Genomic DNA, 8,214 nt, shown 5'->3' on the forward strand with positions numbered 1-8,214 from the left:
AGTGTAAACAAGGAGCTGCAGTGGATAATGCGACGTTACAGCAGGACTGGAGAGCATTTGGAGGGCTTTAGACTTTCAAGAGCTCATTTCATGTGAGTAAGAGCTGCCGTGAGAGACAGAAACAGATACAAGCGTCCGCCTCCGCTGGCTTCTACTGTAAGCACACTGTTCCATCATCCGGCAGGGCTTTAATTTCTGCTATTTTGGTGGCGGTCGGGAAACACTGCCTGGCGCAGGAACCCACCGGGGGGCTAAATACCATGTTTTCGCCTAAATGCATTCTAGATTATTCCTGAATAAATCCTTGGGCTGTGTGGTATCTCCAATCCTCAGATGGAAGAGGGATTTGGAAAACAGCTGCCATTGGTCAGTTTTTACATATTAACTGGGGAAAAAAACGAAATAGATGCTGAAGGGATTTGTTGTAAATGTATCCAGAAACATGTTATAAAAATAGTGTCCTGTTTAATTACAAGTCGAACCGTAAGATTTCAAAGACACAGAGGCCTGTTTCTGAAACAATATTAATTACAGCTTATATGGAGATTTGCTATTGTTTTGAAAGGAGAGGTGCCCTCCCGGAACCCTGCCGGGAAACGCACGGGATATCAAAAAAATCATGCATTTTTAATGCCACCTTGAGCACATCAGCCAGAAATTTTGTGCCGGGTGCATTATGACAGGCGATCGGGAGGGGAACGCGGCGGTTGGCGTGATCAAGAGCTCACACGCAGTCAAACGCGAATCCGTCACCGCACTTGACAGGATCCGCGTCTGAGCTGTGAGCTTCCTTATGTGTCTGCACCCCGCAAGAAGGCCCGGTCCCCCTTAATCTCCCCGCGAGGGGGGAAACCAGGGGGTCCCGCCTAGATGCTACCATCGCCTCGCCTTTACAGCATGGCTAACCGTAGAGCAGCCCCATCACGCACACGCTGGGCTTTGATCAGGGCTGATACATGCTCCAGTGGATCCACAAAGATACCAAATGAACCGTTATGACATCACAAAAACTGGTTCCAAAACAAACCGAGATCTGAGAGCAGACACAATGGTGTGATGTTATCAGGGAGCGGCCTGGAAATATGATTCAGAGTGATGTTCATCTGAAATTCATGAGCCTTCCAGGGCAGGTGCGGACGGGGGGTTTGTTTGCTGTCCGGACATTGACACGCAGGTTGAGTTCTCCTTTAATGGTTTCGCTTTCCAAAGAAACAGATTTATAGGGACAGTTCAGCAAAAAAAAGAAACGTTGTGATCTTATCACCCTCATGTTTGTGAAAAACATATTACACATTTTGTGAGTTTTCTAGCAGTGTTTATTTCTCAAACAATAAAGTGCTTGGTGACCAGAGGAAAGGCTTGAAAATTATCAATATTTAAGGAACAGTTCACCCGAAAATGTTAATTTTGTTATCATTTGCTCACCCTCCAGTTGTTACAAACCAGTAAACAATTCTTTGTTGTGCTGAACACAAATGAAGATATTTTAAAGTAAGTTTAAGCTGTTTTGGGTCACCATTGACTCCCATAGTAGGACAAAAGACTGCTATGGGAGTCTACGGTGACCCAAACCGGTTTAGGCTACATCCACACGAAGCCAGAGCTTCCCTTCCCTTTTTTTCTCTTTTCACGTGTCGTCTCAAGAAATATCTGTGTATACACAAAACTAACTCAAAACTATGTAATATACATGGCAAAGAGTATGTGGTGCTGTAATTCTGCCACAGAGATACACTTAAAACCGAGAAGATGACTTGGAGCATGCGCAAAAACTTTTGGGTGATGACATCAGCGTTTCGAAAAATATTTGGATCGACTGTACACATGAAAATGCAAGGGTGGCGTTTTCAGATGTACCCACTCTGGGACAAAATAAAAGTATGAAATATGGAGATGCGAGGTTTCCGCCCGACCGCTAGCTACGATAAGAAACTACACATAATATACATTTTACATTTAGAAGACGCTTTTATCCAAAGCGATTTACGAAGAGGTCGGGGAGCAATAAGCGATATGTCATAAATGAGCAATAGTACAATAGGTGCTAATACAAAGTTCCTAGTTTCAACAAAAGCTAGACCACTTCCTGTTTTCTTTTCATTTGTCTGTCAAGTATTCGCCGAAGAGGTGTGTTTTAAGTGGTTTTTTGAAGGTTGTGAGAGATGTGGTTGACCGGACCGCATTGTGAAGGAGTATGAGCGGGAAAGGGATTTAGTGCCCTTATGAGAAGGCATAATTTACATGTAATGTGATTTTTGAAAGTTACGATTGAATTCAATGTTTTAATAATTATTCATTTTCTGTCTAAATATGAGTTTGTTTCATATACTTCCTATCAACATTGTCAGTAAATCCATTTTGTAATTCACTCGAAAATATCCAGACAAGCCTTAACCCGGTGAAGTCCTGAAAGAAGTATTAACTCCTGTCTGGTGACTGGAAAGGCCTTTTGTTTTTGCAATACTGCCCTGGGATGTGACATTCACGCATGTGATGTTCGTGCACACAGACACAGGCGAAACGGATCAAGTGCGCTCGCATGTTTCCAGGGATAAGACACTAAATAGCAAGGGTGAGTTAATCTTGTTCTGGAGCAGGTGTATGCACACAAGCATGCTTAAATCTGCCCTCCCCCTCCTCCTCTTGCCCTTTGGCCACTTGCTGGGTGTCGGGCGTGCATTTTCTCTTCTGGAAGTCGCATGGATCGCCCCCTCCCCCGGCTATCATTTTCGTCCTCTCCGCACACACATTCGCAACATAAACACAGACAAACGTGCACCGTTTGACCGGACAGACCTGTATGCTCGCTACCTGTACTTATTTCCAAGTCTTTATCATCGTGGCGGGACTTTGCATACTTGCATGAATGCGTTGTCTAGCGCTCTTCAAACACAAGCAAACGGCAAACGGTAACCAAAGTAACATCGGCCGTTGAAACAGGTTGGCGTAACAACGGCAGTTGTTCAAAGCTCTTGAGAACATTGACCCATTGGAAGACGGTCTATTTCCAATAGACATCCCGTATCGTGAGGGTCTTCTTTAAGTTAATTTCACAGAGTCAATTTCTGCTCTCTGTGAAGAGACGTGATCCTTGGAATAACCCTGGACTCGTACACGACTGATAAACAATGCGCTAACAGATGTCTTCTTTGTGCTTGCACAACGTGTGTGTACATATGTGTTGGAGTGGGGGGTTGGTAGGTAAACTGGTGTGTGTGTGTTCTCATCCTTTGGATAGGAAATCTCATTATAATCCAGATTGAATACCGAGGGCAGTCAATGTCAAACACGTAACCTCTTCAGCATCTCCAGATTTAAGCAGTTTGAAGGAAAGTAAATTCAGGCTTCACATCTAACAATGAAAATCTCCTCCCGTCCTTACTCAAAGATCCACACCGCTCACAAGAAGCGGCTTAATCACATGCGGGTCAAATATATCACACTCTGGATGTAAGTAATTCATTTAGCGCATCATAATCACCCATTCCGTATGTAAATCACTCGCTGGTTCGCATATAATTAAAGCAATTACAGTTCGGGTCTATTCTCTATTCTTTGCCGAGCTCGTCCTATTTCAACTTTCTTCATTTAAGACGTAGTTTAGATATAAATCACTAAAACAGTTTGCAGATTAGCCTTTTGTGTTTTACGGAACAGTTCATCCAAAAAGAAACAGTCTGTCATCATTTATTCACCTTCGTGTCGTTCAAAACCTTTAAATGATTCTTTGTACTGTGCATCTCTAATGAAGATAGTTTAAGAAACTTCTCGGTGTTCATACAATGGAGGTCGATGTTGTCAATGTTCTTTTTTTCAGGATGACAAAAGAGTGAGTGGGTATATCATCAAAGTATTTTCAATCTATGGCGAACTATCAGTTTTAAGAATGTCATCACATATTAAGGATTGCAGATATAATTCGATATTAACCATTACGAAAATAAATACAAACCCTGTCGACCACTAATCTGAATATCGGATGAGGCTGTACATGCTGGTAATTGTTTGGGATCTTTCCTTAAAAATGCAGGAGTTGTCGATTTGCACGTATTGATTAAAGGACAAACAATACCGTGATCTACCTAATCCATCAGTACAGACACTTGGGGGGTGTCGTACACTCAAGGCGGTAAACAAAAGGATTTTGCCGATTCTGTCACGCCCCATATGGACATGAACTATGATAGGATGAGGGTCTACACATAGAATAAAAAAGAGACTGCATCTAAAAAAACCCACAAAGAATTATGATCGAGAATTACATTTTGTATCTGTAGCTTTTGAAGAACGAAGCGCAAACCTATAAGTACTAAAAAATATAGAATACAAGGATTCTGTTGACAATACCTCAAACTGACAAACCCCATTGTGAAATGAATCCTGTGCATTGTGACTATGATAAGGAAATAAAACTCAATACACGTTTCCAATGAAATCTGAATGATCGGCAATTTCAGCAAACGGTTATCTGACAAATCACGAACATTCTGTGCATGGGTCATAGACTTTAATATGTCTCCATCAAAATAAATATACAAAAGTGATTTTATGTGCATAGAAAGCACATTAAATGTAAGTTTGTGTTTTTTTGGAGAATAAAATGTCAAAATTTGATTGAAATTTGTCATTCGGTGTAACACAATATTTACGAACAAATTCAAACGACATGCTTATTCTGACTTGTACATATTAAAATATATAACAGAGTAAGTGAGAGTAAAACATTATTATTGACAAATGGGCAAAACCTATACGATAGTGGCAAATAAAATTAAAAAAAAAGAGTAAAATTACAATTAATTTGCAATTTGGGGGGTATTTAGTCTTTTAATACCGTATGTCATAAATAGATTTTTGTTGTAAATATGCCTGACAAGATTGTGAAACTGAATGCCATTTTAGTGGGTGTCTTCTGTGAACCAGGGGGAAATGTATGACCTTTGTTTTGTGCTCAGAAAAGCAAAAATGCAATTAAATTAAACAGAAAACTATTTAAAGCATTATAACACTTATTGTTTTTATGCTTAAATCCTTTTTCGTCGTTGACCCACATGTGTCCTAAAGCAAAAATGTAATACGGATATTCGCGATTACTCTGTATTCACCGGATGCAATTTATTGACAGTCTGACTACAAACATTTAAGAACAAAGTGTTCATTTGATCTTTGCAAATTGGGCGGCCATCGTCTCTCTAGATATCAGCATTGGTATTGGCCATTAAAAACCCATATTGGTCAACCGCTAGTTACAGCGCACACGGGACCCGCCGGCTTCATTACTCAGTATTGCAGCGCTAAGCACACCAGAGAGCAGCAGAGGAATGAAGATTAGAGATTATTAACAAGAAACACTCCGTCAGTTCTGCCGACCACAAGCAGAAGACGACGGAAAGTAAAAGATGAACAACTGTGATCGGCCCTAAATTTCTAAGCTCATAAAGCTTTAAAGAAAGAGTCAAAATTTGAGTCTAAAAACAATGCGAGGAAGGATGGACAGAAAGAAAGAAAGAAATGTATTTTAAGAACAAGAGAATCGTTTGAGCAGAACCAAACTGCAATTATTCTGTTGATGTTGCCCCTCCTCCTAGATCCATTTAAATCTGACGGTTTTCATAAGCACTCATGTGTAGATGCATAATGTACCGAAAAAGAAAACAAGAGAGAGAGCGAGCGAGCGAGTTTCTGGCATTGATGAACTCTTGTCTGTGTTCACACATGCCTCTGGAGTGTGAAGGACCGACTACGGCGTCGATTTGGTGAAAATGAGCCAAAATGCTTGAAGACATCCCTGCTTGATTCAGCAGCACATCTGCTCAGAGCTCATTACTCTAACATGAAGCTGAAATCTTTCCTCTGGTCTCTATCCCCATCCTTTCTCTACTCTTACATTACATCTTCACACACCACAACTATTCAGTATCCCCTCAATGTACCATGGTATAGTGATGGTATCAGATAAAAACACTACAATACTTATATGTATGAAGCAAGATGGTGATTTATGTAAGTGTCTCACAACCACAGTTTCATTACAGTCAAATCTATTAACCATGTTTTGTTTTTTGCCGACCACAAAACTTTTGAACCCTATAGATCATCTAAATGTAGCTTCTGTCGAAGTTTACTAACCCTCATGTCAATCCAAACCTGCGTGACTTTGTTTTTCTGCAGAACACAGAAGATATGTTTGATAATTGTTGTTAACCAGACAACACTGACCTCATTGACTTCCATTGTATGAAACCCGCTTTCTCTTTCGGGTCCTGCAGAAGAATCATACAGGTTGTGAACGACACGATTCAGCCGACATTTCAACCGAAAGCTGATAAAACATGAGCATAAGTCCCACGCACTCACATGGAAGAAGGAACCTGAGCCATCCCTGATGAAAAAAACCCATAGAAACGTCACAGAAAGTATGGTTTCCATTCAAACACATTATGAACCATTAGCTTTTTCCATTAAAACCACTACAAAATTCATTTTTGTTGGACATTATTCTAGGATTTAATAACCCACCAGTAGAATCCATCACACACCAACAGACACCAGTTTCTATTAAAACCAATACAACTCCCATTATAACCAGTATGCATTACAAATTATATTTAATTTTTGGCAGGGTTTTTTGGGGGGGTCTTTTCAGCACGGTATCTGTAGACCAAATGAACCACAGATACTTTAGGGTGGGGTCTTACGACCTACTCCACATAGAGACGAACCAAAACACCCTAACAACCACCAAAAACACCCCGAATGACTTTTGTCAGAACCGATCTTCATAACCGTAATTATTCCTTTACCTATAAGTAGTTTAAAGGGCTCCACACCAATGCAACTTCACGCATTTGCACTTCAGACATCTTCACGTCTTACAGTCCCAGTCAGAAATGACTCACTCTTACTAAGGGCTTAAGACTGAACAAAACAAACATCAGCCGCACGCGCACGGACAGGTGGACTGAGTCAAATAGGTTTGACATTTAAAGCTCACGTCTGACTGAACTTCACTCGGAGGTTTAAGGACAAGATCTTTGATGCTGTCCCAATTACTTCCACCAGAAACACCATCGGCTCGCGAACGAGATGCTGAAAAAACACTTCAGGCGTGGGAGAATTCAAACTAGTTCCTATACAAGAGTCCGTCACGCGTGACATACTCCGCTCTTCGGATGAGAGGCTTTGCAACGTCACAAAGTCAATAATTTGACACGGAGCGGATTCCGACACAGCTGTCAAATCCCAAACCCTGCAAGTTTACCCGGACAATGCAAGGCTAAATGCAACTAAATGCACACGGGAGATATTACACACAGCACGCACAGCTTGTTTAAATACGAAATGGCTTTTGCTACAATAAACGCAACACTTGTAACATTCACGCGCTCAATGTAACACTGTTCGTCTCTTACCTTCAGTCCGCCTTGGAAATACTTCAACACGAAGTGCTCTCGGTTAACGTATGCCAAACATGGGAAAGTCCGATGAGACGGTTCCGATGGCTCTTCTGGGTCAGATCCGCGCGTTTATCCTCGACACTCGAACCGACAGCCGGGACGCCGCGCGCGCAACGCAACACGTGGATGACAAAAAGACGCACTGAAACACGGAAAGCTGAAAGTCATTTCTCATTGGAATGAAACTGAAGGCAGGGAGCGGTGCTGGAACTCCACATACAGCACCACAGCGACACCCTTCGGTCGTGAGATTGTGTCGGATGGACACGTTTCTGTGAGTGGGCAGACATCCAGGGTGGATGCTCTGGACTTTGTCTGTCTGTCTGTCTGTCTGTCTGTCACTTAAATGTTTCTCATGATGTTTGTTCTTAAGATGTATTCTCAAGTGTAGTTGTGCAGATTCATTTTTTATATTACAACGTTTTCGAAAGGGTTGACTAGGGCAGTCTTTAAGAACCAGGAATATGGGAAGTCTACAGTTTATAAGAATCCAAGGGTAAGATTTCAAGAAGCTGCTTGAAAAAATGACAAGAGAACTGTTTTATAAACTCTAAACAAAGCGTGAATGCAGTAAATAGGATACAAATATCATCAAGTTTTATCTATTTGAAATATTCTTTAGTCACAACATAATTTCCAGTTACTTTTGTGATTTTCCAAGGTTTAAATGAGTTTACATTTATGCATTTGGCAAACGCGACTTACATTTCGTATGCATTTGTTTCCGACTGTGTGCAACCCTCGGAGTTCGAACCCA

The sequence above is a fragment of the Barbatula barbatula genome, assembly GCF_947034865.1.
Source record: "Barbatula barbatula genome assembly, chromosome: 11".
NCBI classification, from domain to species: domain Eukaryota; kingdom Metazoa; phylum Chordata; class Actinopteri; order Cypriniformes; family Nemacheilidae; genus Barbatula; species Barbatula barbatula.